We start from the raw sequence: 21,727 nt of genomic DNA on the forward strand, positions 1-21,727 counted from the left end.
CTCTCTTCACAGACCTCAGCTCTCCATTTGTTTTTGTTTGGTTTTGGTTTTGTTTATAGAGACAGAGTTTCACTCCGTCGCCCGTGAAGGAGTGCAGTGGAGTGATCATACGATCATAGATCACTGAAGCCTCGACCTCCTGGGCTCAAAAGATCCTCCCGCCTCAACCTCCCAAAGTGCCGGGATTACAGGTGTGGGCCACCATACCTGGCCCCTACCTCTCCATTTGGATCCAGCCTGGTCTCCTGGCCCTTAGAGTCCATGTTCGAGGTCCATCCCCAGGAATGCAGTTTCCCTCAAGGTATCATTTGGAGCAATGGATTTTCCATTCCCATTTCCAAAGAAATCCTTGCACATTCCAAGACTCATTAACGTGATGTGCTAAGGAAGGGCCATCTGCCTTTTGAATTTTGTACCATGTGCAGCTATTATTTATTCTCAAAGAGCCAAATACTTTTCTGAAAGAGACTTTCTTCTTAGGATCTCACCTTTTACTGGAAAGAAAAAACAAAAATCCTTTGTAATTTTAATCCATTTTATCTCCTTCTCCTATCAGCCTCTTCAAAGAAGGAGATAGTATGGAGATTTGTTTTTCCACCTATTGGAATTATGCCTTCCCTCTTAGAAAGCAGAAGCTGTTGCAGTGAGTTTGAGTTTGAAATGACATTATTTTCTGACTTTGCCCCATTTGTTATGTGCACCATCCCATTCATTCATTCAATAAACAAACAGATGCTATGGAACTCAGTGGAAGGTAGAGCCTGTGGGCTGGAGTGATCCAAGGTGGCTTCGTGGGAGGGGTGGGAATTGAGTTGGAAAATCATGGGAGGGAAGGGGTAGAATTTAGTTCAGTCAAGAAAAAGAGCAGGGCAGGTAGAAAGTAGGAGTATAGACTGGTAGGTGCAGGGAATGAAAACCTTCCATTCAATCAACAAGCATTGCTGCGGCTCCACGCAATCTTGGCCACGGGCTAGGCACTGTGCTAGAGACTGGCAAATGGACACAGGCAGTTCCAATAGAGGGGAGGCATGGGAGAAACACAGTTCATGGGGAGAGAGGTGCTGCTTCAAGGAGACTGAGAGAGGCTGCCAGGAGAGAGTGACATTTCAGCCAAGACAGGAAGAATGTGTGGGTGATGGTGAGAAGCTGTGCTTCAAGCAGAGGCAGCATTGTTTACGAAATTCCCAAGTCGAGGGAGCTTGATGAGGACATGGAGGAAGTCCGACCTTGTGAGATGCAAGAGCTGGAGGAGTGAAGTGAGGAATGAGGCTGGGAGGGGCAGGTGCAGGGCAGGTGTGTGCAGGGCAGGTATATGCAGGGCGGGTGTGTGCACGGCAGGTGGGGCCTCGGAGGCCCCAGAAGGAGGAAGCCATGTAATCCTGAGAGCAGGAGAGGCTGAGGGGTTTTTTTTTTTTTTAGCAGCGAAGCTACATAATCAGAACTGGGCTTTCAAAAGGCACCTGGGCTGGGCCTGGAGAATATGCTGAATGGAGAAAAATGGAAAGCAGAGGGCCCATTTTGGGAGGGGATTGCAGTGGTGCAGCAGAACTCTGACACCTTACAGGTTGTGGATTAGAGGAGAGACCGGTGCAAAAACAAGAGTAGGCAGGGATGGAACCTGGGACCTCACAGAGGAGAAGGCAGAGACGAGAGGACTTGCAAAAGGGCAGCCTCTGAGACAGGTCAGGGTGGTTACAGGGCTCCTGCTTGGGGGAACCAACTGGATGAAACCTGAGTCACCAAGGATGAATCCTCTGCTCTCCAAGGAGTGCGGCACCATAGGTTGTCCCAAGGACGAGACAAGGGCTACTGGTGGGCAGTATCCAAGATGGGCATGACAGCGTTGACTCACCTGGCAGAAAAGTTCATCCCTTTCTCAATTCCCCTTCAGTTCTTCAAGGAGAAAGCCTGAATGGGTGCTAGACTCTTCAATACCTCTCTGACATTTACTAACCTCCCTTTTCTATAAAGAGAGAGCAAGTCTCAGTCTCAGAGCCTTCAGGAGGCAACAGTGTCTAGCTGGGATTTGATAACATTTCGTTGCATGTATTTGTATGACTGCCTTCCATTTATGGTCAGTCATATCAAGTTTCCAATCATGGCAGTGATATCAAGTTTCATTTCTCATAAAGGCATTTAAGCTAAGGGGGAAAATAGGCCACCTTTAAAGATATATCAAGTAAATAATGGTACGGGTGGTCTAGAGCTATGGCAAAAAACAGGAGGGGAGGACTCAGATGACAGAAGGTTGGGAAAAACTTGGATAGTAAAAAGGGCACTGGGTCTGGTGTCCTGAAACTGTGTGTAAGCACTGTCCTCCTCCTCCCAGTCGCCGTGGGGACTCGTTGACATCATGGATGGGAAAGGGCTCCAGGAACCCTGAGGCCTCTTGGGACATTCCTTATTGTCAGGATAACAATAGGAGGCAGTCTCCACCCTGATCCTCCCACTGGGTCCTGGGCGTGAAGGTGGGAGTTAGCAGTGTGGGAGTAAGGTTAGTGTCCACTTCATTCTAGTAACTTTTTTGGTTCATCAAAGAAATTAAGCCCGAAAAGCAAATCTCCCCAAAGATAAAATATTCAAGGCTGGGCACGGTGGCTCATGGCTATAATCCCAGCACTTTGAGAGGCCGAGGTGGGTGGATTGCCTGAGGTCAATAGTTCAAGACCAGCCTGACCAACATGGTGAAACCCCATCTCTATTAAAAATACAAAAATTAGCTGGGTGTGGTGGCGGGCACCTGTAGTCCCAGCTACTTGGGAGGCTGAGGCAGGAGAATCACTTGAACCCGGGAGGCGGAGGTTGCAGTGAGCTGAAATTGTGCCACTGCACTCCAGCCTGGGTGACACAGCGAGACTCTGTCTCCAAAAAAAAAAAAAAACCAACCAACCAACCAACCAAACAAACATAAGAAAACATAAGTTGTCCAAACACTGTTAGGTATACTTTGCTCTCCTGAAGTGGTGTCTAAAACTCAAGCCACAGGAAGGTTTAGAACATGAGGCTGTTGTTGGTGTCAGTTTGGTACTCAGTACAGTTCCTGAGCACCAGGAGCAGGGCAGTCTGGCATTGGTCACCAAGGGGAAGTGACCTCTCTGTGGCCCAGGGAGTTGCTATTGTTGCAAGACTGAGAACTCGGTGCTCCCGATCCTGGGGGCTTCCTCTTACAAACTTTCCATCTTGATGTTAGTGGGTGTGTTCCTGCCCACTTCACTCCCCAGGCCCCAGTGGTGGCGAGCTTGACCAGCATGGGCACTGGCAGACTGTGAAACAGGGGATTTCCTTCAGCATTTCTGCAGTCACCACAGCTGAATCCCTCTGTTTGTTTACTTCTTACTGTCAGTCGTCACCTACTCCTGGAAGGTAAGCTGAATGAGGACAGAGCCTTGTTCTCACTGGTGTTCCTAATACCTTTTGCAATGTCTTGCGCTTAATAAGGATGGTTGAAGAAGCAAATCAATGGGAAGGACCAAAATGTAATCTTAATGTTCAGCTTCCTCACAAGGCTCCGGACAGACTCCTTAGAGCATGACTGCGAAATACAGAATTGGGAGTGAATTGGAAATTGGCTTTTTCTTGCCCCTGTGACCTCTCAATCTAAAAAAAGTATTAAGGACTGAATCCTTTTAAAATGAGAGTTTACGGCATTTAAAATTGCTCTGAGTTCAAAAATCTGAAGCAATATTTAAGGCGCACTGGTATGCTTTCATTAGTTGCCTAAGTCACAAAAATGTTCCCTTTGGGGCTGGATCCAGGGAACAAGAGGGTTCCAGGTGGTTTCATGGGACAGCGAGGCAGCAGGAGGGTGGTTTGCCCCAGTTCACTCTGGAGAGGTAACGTGACTAAATGAGTAGGGCTGACCAGTGCCTAATGCTCACCCCAGCTCACCACCACTTTGCTTTCAATGGGAACTCAAATCCTGATTCTTCCCTTAGTAGCCATAGGACATTAGGCAAGTCACATCACTTCCTCTAATGGGGATAATCATGGTTCCTATGTTATGAGGAGCTGGGGAACTGTTTTAAGAATTAAATAAATGCATGCATGTAAAGTCCTTAAAACAGTATCCTGTCCATAGTAGGTGCTCAAAAAATATCAGCTTTAATCATTATTTCTTCCATTTTCTCTTTCTCTAATATAATGAGACCAATTCCAAGAATATAAAAGCATTGCAAATTAGTTTAAGGGAAAATATGATTTACAGTCTCTAACAAATAAAGTGTACATTTGGAAGGATGATGTAAATTCCAAGAGACAAATGTTATCAGTGAGTTGGGGGTTTTCCCTCCTACAGTTTCAGCAACTTTCCTAAAGATGTGTGATCTCTGTTTATAAACCCCAAGCACTCAAAATGTTAGAGGTTTTACTGAAGTCAAGTGTGGGTGACCTCTGTTTTTAATCAACAGGCAAACTGAAAAGACTCCCTAAAATTTAATAGCTATAGCTCCATTTGTTTTTTTTATCACCAAATTAACAGTAAACCACAGATTTATAATTATTGCCTGAAATATTATACTTTGAAATGTAATATACTGATTGTGATAATTTGCAGAGAAAATCAACTTATACATAATGGATTTTTATGTCCCTAAATTACTGAAATTATTTTTGACCTAAAAAGGGATTGCACATAGTTTAACTTTCCCTGAAATTTTCATTCACCCCACCCCATCTCTTCCAAATGCAACAGAATCTTTTTCCTCAAGGTGTCAATATTAGAGGGAATCATAATTTCTACTCTGGAACCCTTCCCTCTTCCTTGGAATTTGCTTCCCATGGCTGCACACACTTAGGTCCCTCTCCTCTCTCTTAAGTTCAGCTCCCAGCTCGAGAAACCAAAGTCCCAGTATGCAAGGACAGGGATGATCTGTTCTCGGGATCTTCAGGGAATAAGCTACATCCATCTTCCTGTCAAAGGCATTTCCCAATTATTCTCCTGAAAGACCCAGGCAGTCTCCCTTCTGGGAAGAAGGGGAAAGGGTATGGATACGCATGCCTCATTCCCTGCCACCTGTTAACATGTAGTTGAATTCTAGAATCGTAACTTGCTTTGTATGTCCTGCAGTGTTAATTCCCATTTTACTGATGAGGAAAGGGTGGGTGGCTGTAGGGTGACATCATATAGGCCATTTCTTCAACAGGATTTTGCTTGGTTCTGTTTTGAGCACCTTCTGTGGACCAGGCGCTGCATTAGGTGCTGTCGACACGATGATGAGCAAGACAGTTCTACATCTCCCTGGAGCCTGAATATCTTTATCTGTATAGTGGGGACAAAAATCCCACAATAATGACTTGGCCCTTCTCAAGGGGTTGTGTGGAGATCAGCTGAGCTAATGGAGGAGAAAGTGCTTTGTAAAATATTAAGGCACGATACCAATATGAAGAATGATCAGATATAGAGTGAAAGTAGATGTTAAAAAAGAAGGCTTATTTTTCTGCACTCTTTATTATATGATAATAACAACAACCACTTATTGTGCACCTACTGTTTGCCGGCCGTTTTACACACATTCTTGCAAGACCTCACAGCAACCCCCAAGAGAGCTGTATGATCTCTTGCAGGGGCCAGGACAGCTTGCCCTAGGTCACGCAACTCGTGTGTCTTGGAGCCAGGATTTCAGCCAGCACAACCTGCCCATTTCCCTTTTGGCAGACTCTCATGCAGGCTGTGGGGAGGGCCTAGGTATCCTGGAGAGAAGGGTCAAGGAAAGGCTGAAGGTAGAATGGAAGAGGAAGGAAGAATAAATGCATCTCCCTCAGGATCACCCAGGCAAAGATGAGCCCTGGGGGTGCCAGGGAACTTCTCAGGAAACAGGCAATCAGGGACAAAGACTTAAGGGTTTGGTAAGAGTTTCTAAACCTTTGTGACTTCCTCTTATTGGTTCTTCCATTATTCAGGCCTTCTGCCTATAGGAAGAAGCAGTGAAACACAGCCTCTGTCTGCCTGTATGTATTAAGTACCTATTACAGTGCCAGGCAGGCACAAGGAGATGGGCTGGGAGGATGTCTTTTCAGAGGCAGGAGGAAGAGAGGTGTGGAGGAGTCCTGTGATGCACCCATTGTGTCTGAGAATGAGAACACCAAAGGACTGAGAGCTTGGGGGTGGCTCGAAAGAGGAACGGAAAGCCCATGAATCTCTAGGGCTTTCAGGGAAGAAGAGACGGGGAACAGGGGGGCATGAGCCCAACCTGGTCCTGAGCTGAGTGGGCCAAGAAGGGAGACGACTTGGCCCTGACCCCGCCACAGGCTGTCACAGGGCTGAAATTGGGCTTGGGCTGGGCTGTGTCCTCCTTGGCCGTCCAAGCCCTGAAGTTCCTCTTCCTCCTCCCTCCTCCCTCCCCTGCTCCACAAGCACCCACTCTTGCATTCTCTGGGAATCAAAGGCTAAAAATAAACAGTTGCCACCAGACTCTGGGCCCAGAGGGGAATGGGTTCCACAGGAGTATTGCGGACTGTGGGTTGGGGCTGGGGCAAGGGGACAGCTAAAGGTCTTAGGACCCCCTCAAGTTGTGATGCAAATAGTACCCCTGTCCCCCACCCTGGCTCTGGAAGAGCCAAGCCTTCTAGCCTTCAGCTCCATGACCTTCTACAGCTGGGGCTATTTGGATCCTGGGCAATGTCACTGTGCCTGCTGGAGAGATAGAGCATGTGGCAAAAAATAGCTTCACCTCCTTGCAGTATTCCTACCCATAACTGGACTCAGAGAGTCTTTATCAGTCCAAAGGCATTCTCCCAGTGGAGCAAAGGTGCCTTTCTGGGAAGGCAGAACCCGTGACTCCTCAGCCCAGAGAGGACTTAGTGGGGTTCTCCTTACCGAAAGCATCACTGGAATCCTTTGGAAGAGAGTCCAATTTTTGGGGTGGAAGGCAGGGTGGGGAGTGGGGGCCGATGTCAACTAGCAGCACACATCTGTCATCTAAGAAACCTTGTTGGGTCTTAGCTGTCCCATTCTTCTGTCTGTGTCACTGACAAACACAAGTCCACTTCCAAAACTTACTTGATGGATTCATGGAATATTCCAACTGAGTCATTGCCCAGACTTTTGTCTCTAGGAATCCAGGGCCTGGGAGACCCTCCCTGGCTCTGTGTTAACTCCATATTTAGCCATAAAGAGACTGCACCTCCAGGGACAGGGACCCTGATGCCTCTGAAAATATTAATAAGAACAATAATAACAACACTAGCTATAATGCACGGAGCACGGCTGATGTACCAGGCATTGTGGTCATGACTTTATGTGGATTATCTCCCTTAATCCTCACAACAACCCATGTTATCGTTTCATACCCATTTTATAGGTAGGAAAAATGAGACCCAGGGAGATTAAGTTGCTGCCATTTGCACACACATAGTGATGGAGCCCAGGTGAGATGGTTTACATCCGCCTGACTCCAGATCCTGTACTCGGAGCCTCTATAGAAAATGTTCTGTTTCCGATGAAGGACCCACCAGGGAACGGGAAAGAAAGGCTACAAGGCCAGTGGCAAGAGTTCCCAGAACATTTCCCTGGAGAGCTTTCACTGCGCCCTGTCCACTGCTGTGTCCCCACAATTGCATTCTGCAATCCCAGTAGCAACGGCTCGGTCAGAGGTCGAGCCACCCTGACCTCTCAGGCCCTTGCATATGCAGTTCCATCTGCCTCAAATGCCCTTCCCTCTGCTCTGAACTCGGCCAACTCCTGCCCAGCTTAACAGCTCTTTCCTCAGAGAAGCCTGACTTGGCCAGATTCAGTCCCACCATGCCATGCCATTCTGTCTTACAGGCTCTAGCACAGTTGTTATGGAAATGTGTGTTAGAATTTGTGGTATTTATCTCTGAAGGGAATGTAAGCAGGAACCGTGTCTATCTTGTTCATGGAGGTATTCCTGCAACTTAGCCCAGTGCCTGGCACATAGTAAGTGTTCAGTAAGTACTTTTGAACGAAGGAAGGAAGGAACAAATGAGTGAATGAATGATTGGTCAAAGATTGACTAAATGATTGAACCAGTAATCTCAAATGCATTTGGCTGATGGGATGTAGCAGCCGTTGCGCAGAGCAGGATGGAGGCTGTGGGGAAGATGCTACCATGAGAGACAGTGCCTCCCCGGGGGCGGTGACGGAGAGATAGAGGAAGGAACTGGGTGGCCTGTGATGAACTAGATCACCCTAAGACTCCATCCAACTTTGAAACACTGTGCCTTGATGTGAGGATGGGCTGGCGTCCCAGATGTCAACCCTTTAGGTCATGGTCCCCCAGGCCCTCCTCGTTTACCTGAAGAACGTTTACCTGAAGAATCTATCGGAGTAAATCCTACCCTGTGAGTTCTAAACCTTGTGAGGAAAGAGCTGCATAAAATCGCTTTGAAATGGTCATGGTGGAAGCTGTTCCAAAGCAGCTCATTCTGGGGCTGGGATTCCTGAGGGTGTTCGCTTTCTAATCACAGATTTCTGTAATGATTTCTCGCTCCCTTTATTTCTTCCCAACAAACATATATTATCTTTGTATTAAGAGTAACAAAACCGGCCAGGCGTGGTGGCTCACGCCTGTAATCCCAGCACTTTTGGGAGGCCGGGGTGGGCAGATCACGAGGTCAGGAGTTCGAGACCAGCCTGACCATGGTGAAACCCTGTCTCTACTAAAAATACAAAAATTAACCGGGCATGGTGGTGCATGCCTGTAATCGCAGCTACGCAGGAGGCTGAGTCAGGAGAATCACTTGAAATTGGAGCTTGCAGTGAGCTGAGATCGTGCATTGTGCCACTGCACTCCAGCCTGGGCAACAGAGTGAGACTCTGTCTCAAAAAAAAAAAGTAGCCAAGTCAAGTTATTAGGATGTCTTCAAATATTTGGGGGGTAGAAGTGCCTATTCTTTAAGGAATTTCTGGTTGCAGAAAATGAGGAAAAGGGAGGAAAGAGAGGCTGGGAGTGAGTGGCTAAGTCAGAATGACAATACCACTGATGACTTGTTTTTCTTATTTTGACAATTAACATGCAGTAAAATTGTCTTGTGTGTGTGCTACAATTTTTTTTTTTTTTAAGAGCCTTGCTGCAGTGGTGCCATCTTAGCTCAGTGCAAGCTTTGCCTCCTGGGCTCAAGCGATCCTCCCACCTCAGCCTCTCGAGTAGCTGAGATTCCAGGTGATCACCACCATGCCCAGGTAATTTTTGCACATTTTATAGAGATAGGGTCTCACTATGTTGTCCAGGCTAGTTTCAAACTCCTGGGCTCAAGTGATCCACCCACCTTGGCCTCACAAAGTGCTGGTATTAGAGGTATGAGTTGCTGTGCCCAGACAGTTCTACAAATGTTAACATATACGTAGATTTGTGTAACCACCATTGCAATTAGGATATAAATCAGTTCCATCAGTCCAAAAAACTAGCTTGAGTTGCCATTGGTAGTCACACCCTTCTCCCAGCCCTGACTCCTGGCAACCACTGATCTGCTCTCCATCACCCTAGCTTTGTCTTTCAAGAATGCTGTGTAAATGGAATCATATAACACATAACCTTTTGAGACTGGCTTCTTTCACTCATTTGTTGCGTGCATCAGTGGTGCGTACCATTTTACTGCTGAGTAGGTTTCTAGTGGTGGACTAGTAGGCAAACCACAGTTTATTTACCCGTTGAGCAACATTTGAGTTGCTTCTAGTTTTTAGTGATTGTGAATAGAGTTGCTATCAACATTTGTGTACAGGTTTTTGTGTGCCTGTAAGTTTTCATTCCTCTAGGGAAATTACCTAGGAATGGAATGGCTGAATTATATGTTAAATAAAAGTTTCACTTTATAAGAAACTGCCAAACTGTTTTCAGGGAGGCTGCAGCATTCTGCAATCCTACTAGCAATGTATGAGGGTTGTCAATCTTCATCCTGCCAGCATTTGTTGTCAGAGTTTTGGGGGTTTTTTTGTTTCTTTTTTAAGCCATTCTGATAGGTATGCGGTGGTATCTCATCAGGTTTTGTTTTACATTTCCCTAATGGCTAATGTTGTGGAATATCTTTTTTTTTTTTTTTTTTTTTTTTGAGACGGAGTCTTGCTCTGTCGCCCGGGCTGGAGTGCAGTGGCCAGATCTCAGCTCACTGCAAGCTCCGCCTCCAGGGTTTACGCCATTCTCCTGCCTCAGCCTCCTGAGTAGCTGGGACTACAGGCGCCCGCGCCACCTCGCCCGGCTAGTTTTTTGTATTTTTAGTAGAGACGGGGTTTCACCGTGTTAGCCAGGATGGTCTCGATCTCCTGACCTCGTGATCCGCCCGTCTCGGTCTCCAAAAGTGCTGGGATTACAGGCTTGAGCCACGGCGCCCGGCCAATGCTGTGGAATATCTTATCATGTACTTATTTGTATCCTCTCTGGTGAGCTCTCTGATCAAGTCTTTGGGCCATTGCTCAGTTTCTTTTCTTACATTGAGTTTTGAGGGTTCTTCTTATATTCTGGATACTAGTCTTTTGTGACATATGTGATTTGCAAATATTTTTCCCCCAGACTACAACTTGTCTGTTCCTATTCTCAGTGGTCTTTGTCATAGAGCAAACATTTCTAGTTTTGATGAAGAAAATTTTAATCAATTTTTAAATTTCATAGATCATACTTTTGGTGTCACATGTAAGAACTCTTCGCCTCATATTATCATTTCTGATCACTTTCTTTGTGCCAGCCCACACTGCATAATCATTTAATCTTCACTACAATCCTATATTGTTAGTACTATTCTTATATAACCTCATAATACAGATGAGGAAACTGAGGCACAGAGAGCTTAATAATTTTCCTAGGACTCACACAACATTCACTGGCAGAGCTGGGGTTCAATCGCATGCTCCAAGACGTCAGGGCCCAGCCTTGTCACCACTAGGATCAGGTTGACACGCTGCCCATAGAAACCCTTACTGGAAAGCCAGCAGGGCAAGGAACATTTGCTGCATCTTGTCATTTGGGTCTTAGCTTAAACGTCACCTCCACAGGGAGAGCGTCCCTAGCTACCCCATCTAAAATAGGCCCTCTCTTCCCCTCCCCTCCGTTTTCACCTCGCCCTCTCTTTCCCCCTTTCTTTCCCTTCTTAATTGAGCATGAGTCTCTCCATGGCACTTTTCTTTTCTTTTCTTTTCTTTTTTTTTTTGAGACGGAGTCTTGCTCTGTCGCCCAGGCTGGAGTGCAGTGGCCGGATCTCAGCTCACTGTAAGCTCCGCCTCCCGGGTTCACGCCATTCTCCTGCCTCAGCCTCCCGAGTAGCTGGGACTACAGGCACCCGCCACCTCGCCCGGCTAGTTTTTTGCATTTTTTAGTAGAGACAGGGTTTCACCGTGTTAGCCAGGATGGTCTCGATCTCCTGACCTCGTGATCTGCCCATCTCGGCCTCCCAAAATGCTGGGATTACAGTCTTGTGCCACCGCGCCTGGCCTTTGGCACTTTTCATTACCTACAATTTGCTAGTTTTATTCTACAACTTGTTTTCTTCTACATAATTTCTTCCTTCCCCACTTAAGGTCAGCTGAGTGAGAGCAAGGACCTTATCTTTCACCTCCTCATCTCCAGCTTCTGTGCCTGGCACAGAGTGAATGCTCAGCAAATATTTGCTAGCACTGTTAGTGGATGGATAATTGAATAGATGAATGGATGGATAAGTTGCCTCAGTTGGGGAAACCTGGCTGCTTGAGCAGGAAGAAGCTGCCGCCTTGGAATTAATCAGGTCCTAGCTGGAAAGAATGGAAAGGCATCTTCCATATGAACATATTTGTGTATATAAACATTATGTACGACATTTGTGTTTAAAAAATAGAATATTGTAATACATGTCTATTCTAATATATGCATAGTCTATCTCTGGAAGGATACAAAAGAAGCTGGTGTGCTGACTGCCTTCTTGGGGTAGAGATGGACTAAGATATTGGCTACAATATTAGGATGAGAATGAGACTCACTTTTCACTATGTAACCTTCTATTCATCTTGCTACCCTGGGCATGTGTTGCATATTCAGAGCTTATATTTCTTTTAACAATAATAATGATATAAGATTTCTCTCCCTGGGAGGCTGGCATCAGAACAAGCCAAGAGGTTAATCAGAGGAAGTTGTTTAGAAGATAATTAACACCTCTCCAACCAGCAGCTTCTTTGTAGGAACTGAGGCAAGGTCAATCTTAATGCAGAAAAGGTTTTGCAAGGCTAAATGGACAGGCAACATTTATTAAGTCATTACTAATGAGCAATGCTTATTAATATTTGGAATATAATACATGCTCACTGCAACAATTCAAACTTAAAGATGTATCTGAAGCAAAACTAACACCTTCCAATCCAACTCTTTTGACATACTGTAATCAGAAATTTGATTTTCCTACTTTTATTTGATAAAGTATTCCGTGTCATTTGGGTATATTTATTGTTTGTTTTCTATAAAAATGGTACCAAACCATAAACATTATTCTTTTTTGTTTTCTGTTTTTTGAGACAAGACCTCTCTCTGTTGTCCAGGCTGGAGTGCAATGGCACAATCATAACTCCCTGCAGCCTCTATCTCCTGGGCTCAAGTGAGCCTCACTTCAGCCTCCCAGGTAGCTGAGACTACAAATGCACGCCACCACCATGACCAGCTAATTTTTTCTAATTTAAATGATTGATTTTTTTTTTTTTTTTTTTTCCCAGAGGCAGCAAAGTGAGAACTTTGTTGCCCAGGCTTGTCTCGAACTCCTGGACTCAAGGGATCCTCCCTGGCTGGCCTCCCAAAATGCTGGGATTACAGGTGTGAGCCACTGCACCTAGCCAACACTATTCTTTAACATCTTTTTTCACTCCACATTTTGGAGATAATTTTAAGTTGATACACATGGAGCTACTTCATTTGTTTTAAGAGTTACATAATGGCCGGGCACAGTGGCTCACACCTGTAATCCCAGCACTTTGGGAGGCTGAGGCGGGTGGATCACAAGGTCAGGAGATCAAGACCATCCTGGCTAACATGGTGAAACCCCATCTCTATTAAAAATACAAAAAATTAGCCAGGTGTGGTGGGGGCGCCTGTAGTCCCAGCACCTGTAGTCCCAGCTACTCGGGAGGCTGAGGCAGGAGAATGGCGTGAACCTGGGAGGCGGAGCTTGCAGTGAGCAGAGATAGCGCCACTGCATTCCAGCCTGGGCGACAGAGCCAGACTCCATCTCAAAAAAAAAAAAAAGGAGTTACATAATATGCAATTGTATTGATGGGAGCAAGCTATTTCAAGTTTCTTGTTGTTACAAAGATGTTGCAATGAATATTCTTGTATCTAGCTAGCTAGGGAGTTTATGTGTTATTACTTTCATTTCTGAAAGTTGTCTCGTATTTTTTGTCATAATATTTTGGAAAAATTTTCCTACAAGACTGTAATTTTTTACAACCAACAATGGGTATGATTGAGTTGGTTTTCTTACTCTGCCATCAGCTATAAACGTTACCAATCTTTTTGTTTCTGCCAATATTAGGAGACATATGGGAACTCACTATTTAATTTTTATTTCCCTACTTATACATATGCTTATTGGCCATTTTCATTTCCTCTTCTGTATACTGTTCACATTATTTGCCAAGTTTTCCATAGGGTTATTCATTTTTCCCCCCAGTTAACTTGTAGGAATGTGTTCATGCCGGGGACAGTAAGCCTTTGTCATACGAAGTTTAAATGTTTTATCCTGGACTCTCATTTATCTCTTGACCTTGTTTGTGGTGTCTTCTGTTATACAGAAGTTTAAAATTTTTATGCAATCAGATCTCTCTATTTTTTTCTTTACGGCTATTAATAACCACGGATGTTTGTGTAACCCAGTGGTTTTCATACTGTGTTTCCTAACCTTAGGGTTCCGTGGGGATGAATGGATGTCAAGAGGGTGGGGGTGAATGGAGCTGCTGGCTGTCAGGAACTCACCATTTCCCCTTCCTCTGTTTTTTATTGATCCTTTACATGCTACCGCTAATGCTATAGTGGAGGAGAGCCTGGGCTCCGGAGCCAGAATTCTTGGGCAAGGCACCTAACCTTTCTAGGCTTAGTTTTTTAGTTTCTCAGTCTATAAACTGGGGGTTTAGAATAGTGCCTGCCCCTAGAATTGTGGTGAGGCTTCAGTGAGTTGACCCATGGAAAGCCACCTCTTCACTTACCTTGTGCCCAACACTGTGCTAGGCAATATACATACATATATTCTCAGTCAGTCATTCCTCACAGCTCCCTATCTGCCTGAGAGGCCAGTAGGATTATTCTTATTTTACAGAGGAGGAAACTTAGGCCCAGAAAGCCTAGGTAACTTACCTAAGGGGACAAAGGTAGTAAGTGATGAAGCCAAGATTTACACCCTGGTTTCTGTACGCCTTTAAGACCTTGGTTGTTTTTTCGTCCTCTCTCCTTACCACATTGATATTCCTTGAGCACCTACTATGCTCCAGTCCAGTGCTAGGTGCTGAGGAGACAGCAGAGAATCTGACAGTCTCCTTTTCTTGATGCTTACGGTCTAGTGGGTGAGGCAGTGATCGACAATTAGACAATTGCAAATTGTGGGTGTCATTGTGCACTGTGTAATGAGAGATAATCATACCAATTGTGATTTCAAGCTGGGGAATCAGGAGAGGCCTTTCTAACAGAATTCTGTTTGAGCTGAGACATAAAGGATGAGTAGGGAAGGCCAATTCGAAACCGCAGCATATCAAATGGGTGGCTCTCTGGCGGAGAAAGAGCTTGGCAGTCTCCAAGAATGGAAAGAAGGTCAATATGGCGGGCAAGCAGTATATGTGAGGGCAGTAGATGCCAGGGCATACAAGCCCCTTGTGGGCGTAGGTGAAAGTTTGAACTTTATTATAAATGCAGCAGGAAGCCATGGAGGGTTTTAGAAAGAGAATGCTGGAATCTGGCTGTACTTTAAAAATATCACTTTGTGAACATGTTCATACGTTACAGCAATTCTACTCCCAGGCAGGTAGGTACCCAACAAAAATGCACACTATGTGCACCAAAGACCAGAATTTTAACAACTGCCCTCTTTGTAATAACCCCAAACCACAAGCCACTCAAATGCCTCTCAGTGCTTGACTGAATAAAGGATTATATAGTCACACAATGAAACACCACACAGCAATGAAAATGAATAAATTATAGCCACATAATGGTATAGATGGATCTCGCAAAGGTAAATGAGTTAAGGCAGACATCAAACAGTATACATGATATGAATCCATGTATATAAAGTTCAAAAATAGAGCTGAAACTAATCTACAGTGTTAGAAGTCAGGATAATGGTAGCCCGGGGAGAGACACGGAAGTGACAAGGAAGAGGCATGGGGTGGGCTTCTGGTAATACTCTATTCTTCATTTGGGTGCTGGTTACGTGGGTGTGTTCCATTTAGACGAACCCATCAAGTTGAATATTTATGATCTGTGCACGAGTCTCTCCGTATGTTCCTTTCTGGCCAGTATGTGAGTGTTGAACTAGAAAGGGGGCTCATGCAGCCTTGGGGAGATGAGGTAGGGGCTGTTGAAGAATTCAGGTGAATGATGGCTGGCTAGAGGGATGGTGGGGGCCAGGGAGACCTGAGGACAGAGCAGGGACACGTGTTGGAGAAAAGCTGGTGAGGGTATCAGCACTGCCTCTCCACTTCTGGCATGAGCACCTGGGAGGTGTCAGAACTAAGATGGAGAAGGTGAAGGAGGAGCAGTTTTGAAGAGGATAACAGAACCCAAGACCTTCATTTTGGACATGTAAAATTTGAAATGTCTCCAAAAGATGACATCATGGGAACAGATAGGTGTCTGGTGAGATTTCATTTTAAAAAACAAAAAAAGATTCTGCTGCTTAAGAGAAAAATAAAGTTTGAAAAAAGTTGCCACCATTCTGGCAGTTTTGTCTTTTACAAAGCACTTTCAATTCCATTATCTCATTCTATTTAATTTCATGACAAAGATTCTTGTCTTTGAGGTGTGGGTGGGGTGAGGGGAATGTGATGTCTTTATGTAGAAATTAGAGAGATATTCATGTGTGTGCTGTTACTGGAACATGCTATATTTATCCATTAAAAGAGAGCAGGCCTGGGATGGGAGCCTGAGCTAACCCGTGGAGGGCATCAGCCGTGATGAGAAGGCTGATTGGGGCTCTGGGAGTTTGGCTTTCACTGCAGTGGGGCTGAGCCAAGTGGTCTAAGACCCAAATGTAGTGGGCAGAGATGCTTTTAGACAGCCTTGGGACCCTGGGGACAAGGCACAATTGCTGGAGATTCAGTCCCTATCCCTGCCTTCCCCTGAAGAATACGGATCACACTTCTCCCCTGCTTACCTCTTCCAAGGCTTCCCATTGTTCCCAGGAAAGAATCCTCAGTTCTGGCCACGAGGAGGCTTTGCATCTCTGCAGCCTCATATTTTACTCATTTTATGGGTTCTTTCTGTTCAAGCCATGCAGGGCTTTCTTTCTGTCTGTTGAACGTGCTGCATTCTTCCTAATCTCCAGGTCTTCTTGTAGGCTTTTTTCTGTGCCTGGGATACTTGGTCACTCGTCTTTGTACTTACCTGTATGCATCCTTCAAGTCTCAGGTCAAAACCATTTTCTTCAGGAAGGCTTCTGCATTCCCTAAACAGCCTGAGCCCTGCCCTACTCACTCAGGTCATCCAGCACTGCCCTTGATCTGAGCCCTACTCCTCTTTCAGCATCTGTCTTCCCCACCAGACTGCGAGCTCCAGGGCAGAGGGTACTGTGTCTGCCTTGTCACAGTCAGCCTGTCTCCTACTCCCTAGCATCGGGTACTAAACATGTCCTCACAGCCATGTGCTTTTCTTGCCCTCTGGGCTAAACTGATAACCTTGAATCTGGGCATCCCTTTGTCCACATCCCCAGGCCCCAGTGAGACTCAGCGTTCACTGTGCACTCAGGGGCTTGTGTGTGGATTTGCAAAATCCCCTGAAAATGCTCATGACCATAACTGACTCCACACCTACTTTTTCTTTTTTTTTTTTTTTTTTTGAGACGAAGTCTCGCTCTGTCGCCCGGGCTGGAGTGCAGTGGCCGGATCTCAGCTCACTGCAAGCTCCGCCTCCCGGGTTCACGCCATTCTCCTGCCTCAGCCTCCCGAGTAGCTGGGACTACAGCGCCGCCACGTCGCCCGGCTAGTTTTTTTTTTGTATTTTTTAGTAGAGACGGGGTTTCACCGTGTTAGCCAGGATGGTCTCGATCTCCTGACCTCGTGATCCGCCCGTCTCGGCCTCCCAAAGTGCTGGGATTACAGGCTTGAGCCACCGCGCCCGGCCCACACCTACTTTTTCAACAGAATACTTGGGCACAGTTTTTAGGCAGATTAGAACCAAAACCTGGGGCTGGGTGCTGTGGCCCACCCCTGTAATCCCAGCACTTTGGGAGGCCAAGGAGGGCGAATCACCTGAGGTCAGGAGTTCAAGACCAGCTTAGCCAACATGGTGAAACCTCTGTCTCTACTAAAAAACACAAAAATTAGCCAGCCAGATGTGGTGGCAGGCGCCTGTAATCCCAGTTACTCAGGAGGCTAAGGAATGAAAGTTGCTTGAATCTGGGAGGTGGAGGTTGCAGTGAGCCAATATCATACCACTGTGCTCCAGCCTGGGCAAGACAGTGAGACTCTGTCTCAAAAAAAAAAAAAAAAAAAAAACCTGGACACCCCTCCTCCCACCAAAGGACCAGTGAGGGTCAACTCACCAAGGCCAATTCAGTCTGAAATAACCTAATCCCATGAAGGTGTCCAGTGACTGTGTGGGCAGTGACACCGAAAAAAGAACAGCCACAGGGCATCGTTAAAAACCATGTCACAGACCTTAAAAATATGAACATCCTTTGCTGCAGCAATTTCACCTCTAGGAATTCACTCTGATAAAATAATGCATGGGAGCAAGGATGAATTTATGAGGCTGTTTCCCACAGCATTGCTCATCACAGCGAAACATTGGAAAAACCGAGATACGCAACAATAGGAGACTGTTTAAAAGGGGAGACACAGAAAACATCCTGCTGCCATTAAACGTGATGTTGTGTGTGTATTTTATCAACATAGAGTCACCCCCATGACACATGGTGTGTGTGGGTCAGAAGCTGTTCAGTGGCAAGTGATAGAAATCCACCTCAAAATGGGAAAAGCACAAGGGAGGATTTGTTGTTAGCTCATGTAATCTAGAGGAGAGTTGGACAACACAGTTCGGAAGGACCACAGTGTGGCCAGGCCCAAAGAACACCTGGGGTCTGGGGCTCAGGCAGCTCCAGGACCTTCTCTCCACCTGCTGTGTTTGCCTCTCCCTGTGTGTCAGCCTCATTTTCTCATTGCAGACCAGATAGTGGGGAATAAGTTTTGAGACATATGAAAGAAAGCATACACCTGAAGCTGTCTTTAGCCCTCAATCCAGAACTCCCAAGCAAGGAATAGATTGGCCACCTTAGTTCAATTACCCAAATCTGAACCTGTCAACTGTAGACAGGGTAGCCACACACTGTGATTGGCCCAGTTTGAATCAAGACCTGCCTCTGGACCAAACAATTAAGACCAGGGGGCGGGGTCTCTTTGACCTAACGTGGGAGTTCTTGAACTAAATAGAGAAGGAGGGAAGAGCAATTCTGGGAAAGGGTACAGGGCGGATAATCTGGGTTATCCTCTACCTATTTTTGAGTGAGATGGTTAACAAAATGACATTCCAGTTTTGTTACTGAAATATTGTTCACTCTTCATTGTACTTACCATTATGCATCCTTCAAGCCTCAGCTCAGGAGGGCTTCTGCATTCCCTGAACAGGCTGAGCCCCACCCTACTCATCCGAGGTGAGCTCTCATTTCTGTAAAGAAATGGAGGAAGGGCAGTGCATAGTGGAAATAAAGTCTGAAAAGACATTCTAAAATGTTCAGAGTTGTTTTCTTGCAGCTGTGCTGTGTTTCTACAATGAACACCAACTATTTGTGAGATCAAAACAATTTTTTTTTTTTGAGACGGATTTTAGCTCTTGTTGCCCAGGCTGGAGTTCAATGGTGCGATCTCGGCTCACTGCAACCTCTGCCTCCGGTTCAAGTGATTCTCCTGCCTCATCCTCCCTAGTAGCTGGGATTACAGGTGCCCGCTACCACACCCAGCTAATTTTTGTATTTTTAGTAGAGATGGGGTTTTGCCACATTGGTCAGGCTGGTCCTGACCTCAGGTGATTCAGCCGCCTTGGCCTCCCAAAGTGCTAGGATTGCAGGCATGAGCCACCATGCCTGGCCCAAAAATCTGTTAAGAGAGAAAAGCTATATTGACTCCATGAGTATGTGGAACAACCACTCAAGTGGTTCTCCTCATATCTGTCTCCTTCAGCCAGCCCACGCTGGATTTGAAATGCAAGTGATTTTGTGAACTGCAGATCTCATTAGTGTCTCCAGGCATCCATCCATCCAACAAATGGAAGTTGACAGGGGCCCCAGTAAGTGCCAGGCAGCAAAATGTGCTGGAGATACAATGACCACTAAGGGCTAGACCCTGCCTCCAAGGAGCTCACAGTCTGGTGGAACATAGATTGTGATGAGTACATAACCAGTTACGTTACAAGAAGCTCAAAACAGAAGTGTGAGCAATGTGCTAGAGAAATATAGACCAGAGGACAACTGGTTCTGTTTAGACGGATCTGTAAAGGTGGTCTTGGGGCATTGGACTTTGAGTTGGGCTGCAAATGTACAGCATGCTGTGAAGGCTTATCAGATGGGGAAGACAGCACATGCAAAAGTGCAGAGAGCTCACCAGTAGGACCTGGAGTTGGTGGTGAGGTGTAGTAGGAGTTATGAGGGAGCAGGCAATGAATTTCTTTCACTGAGCAGGTAGTGAACATCTAGCATATGTCAGGCTTTTGACTAAGGGCCTGCTGATGAAATAGGAAGGGCATTTGAGATTAGAGTCCAGAGGGCCTTGAATGCTATTCTATCTCCTTTCCAATAAAACAAAATTGAGATGAAAATGTGGGCTTACCACTTCTTTCATAGGAGAGACACCTGTCTTCTTCATACATGGGCCCTCTTAAGTATCTTCAGCTCCTGCATCTCCACGTTAAAGAAGGAAGCAGGACTGGGTGTGTGTGTGTGGCAGAGGTAGGTATCCACACTCTCTGCTTCCTGGGTTCATATTCTACCCGTGTTTCAGGGATATTGGGGAATGAGACACTTGGGGAATTCTTTTAGAAGTTGCAGAGGCAGGGCCGTGCTCACAAAGTCCTAGCTGGGCTTTGCTGTGGAGGCCCAGAGCCATGATCATGGAAACAACTTTCCCAGCTCTGCTTCTCTGGAGGGACTCTGGGGAAGGGGAATCACTGGTCTCGGAAGTGTCTTTCATGCACTAAGCTGAATGACCTTGGCCTGAATCGCTCAGGGTTATGTAAGATTAGGTAGCCACTTAGTCAAAAATAGCTTTCATGCTGACTCCAGCCCACAAAATAGCATCCAAGTCAAGGGGGCACAGATGCACCAGAGCTGGGCATGCATGGGGAAATTCCCCTCCTGGTCCTTGCCATTGGAAAATCGCTTGAGGGTGTTAGCCGGGTCTTGGAGCTGCTGCCAGGTAATCTCCTGTGTGTCTCTGTTTGGCCGCATATATATGGCTGTTTTGCTGAAGCAGAGAAACCAAGGGACCATAAGCACAGAAATGCAGTGCAAACATTAGAATAAAAATGAGAAAGAGTGTGCAGCAGGCAGAAAGAGCACTGAACTAGGAGTCTTCAGATCTGCTACCACCATTGACTTTCTGGAGTCAGTCACTTTCATTTATTCATTCAACGAATACTTACTGAGTCTATTGTGTGCCAGAGACTGTCCTAGCACTGGAGACACAAAAGGGAAGGATAGATGCTATTTCTTCCCTCATGGAATTTTAGCTTGTAAGCTGTCTTGTGCCTCAGCTTAAAGATAACTTACATCTTCTGAGAACTTTCTTATGCCAGGCACTTACAAGACATTCGACATACACAGTGAACAAGCCAGATATAGTCTTTGGCCAAATGCAGCTTGCAGACTAGAGGGAGAAAAAGACAAATAAAGACAAAAAAAAAAAAATCCGGACAAGTTGTCTTTGCAATAAAAATTCCAATAAAGGGCCCTTTTAGGCCTAAGAGGAAGACATCTCTATTGATTGGGATGGTCACCGTCTTGTTCAAAGTTTCTGCCCAGTGAAGGAGCATGTCAGGGCTCCTGTTTTCTCCTTCTGGAAGTGACATTGGGTAAAAGCAACTTGGATCCTGAGTGAGGAAGAGAGCCCCATCCACTGCTATTCAGAGTGGGTGTTGGTCTGATATTTTTGGAGGAAAATTTGGCAACATTCATCAAAGCTTTGCAAGTATTCCTCTCCTTTGACCTAATACGTTCATTTCTGGGAGCTTATCCAAAGGAAATAATTGGATAAGTGTACAAAGACGTACATTGTAAAGAAACTCACTGAATCCTTATTTATAACAATTAAAAATTTGAAATAACCAAGATAGTCAATAATAAGGGATTGTTGAAGCAAATTGTAATTTAGCTGGACTGGTAGCACATGTCTATAGTCCCGGATATGGCAGAAAGATCCCTTGAGCCCAGGAATTGGAGTTCAGCCTGGGCAACATAGTAAGACCCTGTCTCAAATAAAAAATAAAAAATTGCAGTATATCTATAAAGTGCCATAAAATAATTTTTGCCTTTTATACCATTAACCTAGAAAGATGTTCATGATATGATAAGTTAAAAAAAATTGGTTCAACAAATTGTGTGGGACAGTACCAAAAAAAGCAGAGTATGTAAG

At 45.5% G+C, this 21,727-nt stretch overlaps 1 long non-coding RNA gene across 1 annotated transcript in view; it reads left to right on the top strand.

Annotated features, from left to right (window-relative positions):
- Window positions 1–2,413: 2,413 nt before the first annotated feature.
- The window catches only part of LOC117064571, a 36,917-nt gene continuing 17,603 nt past the window's right edge, over window positions 2,414–21,727 (top strand). The window contains exons 1-2 of the long non-coding RNA XR_004429537.1: window positions 2,414–2,494; window positions 3,222–3,363. This is a non-coding gene — a long non-coding RNA (uncharacterized LOC117064571). The remainder of the gene's footprint in view (window positions 2,495–3,221; window positions 3,364–21,727) is intronic.

The sequence above is a fragment of the Trachypithecus francoisi genome, unplaced genomic scaffold (genome assembly GCF_009764315.1).
Source record: "Trachypithecus francoisi isolate TF-2019V2 unplaced genomic scaffold, Tfra_2.0 Lachesis_group2, whole genome shotgun sequence".
NCBI lineage: Eukaryota > Metazoa > Chordata > Mammalia > Primates > Cercopithecidae > Trachypithecus > Trachypithecus francoisi.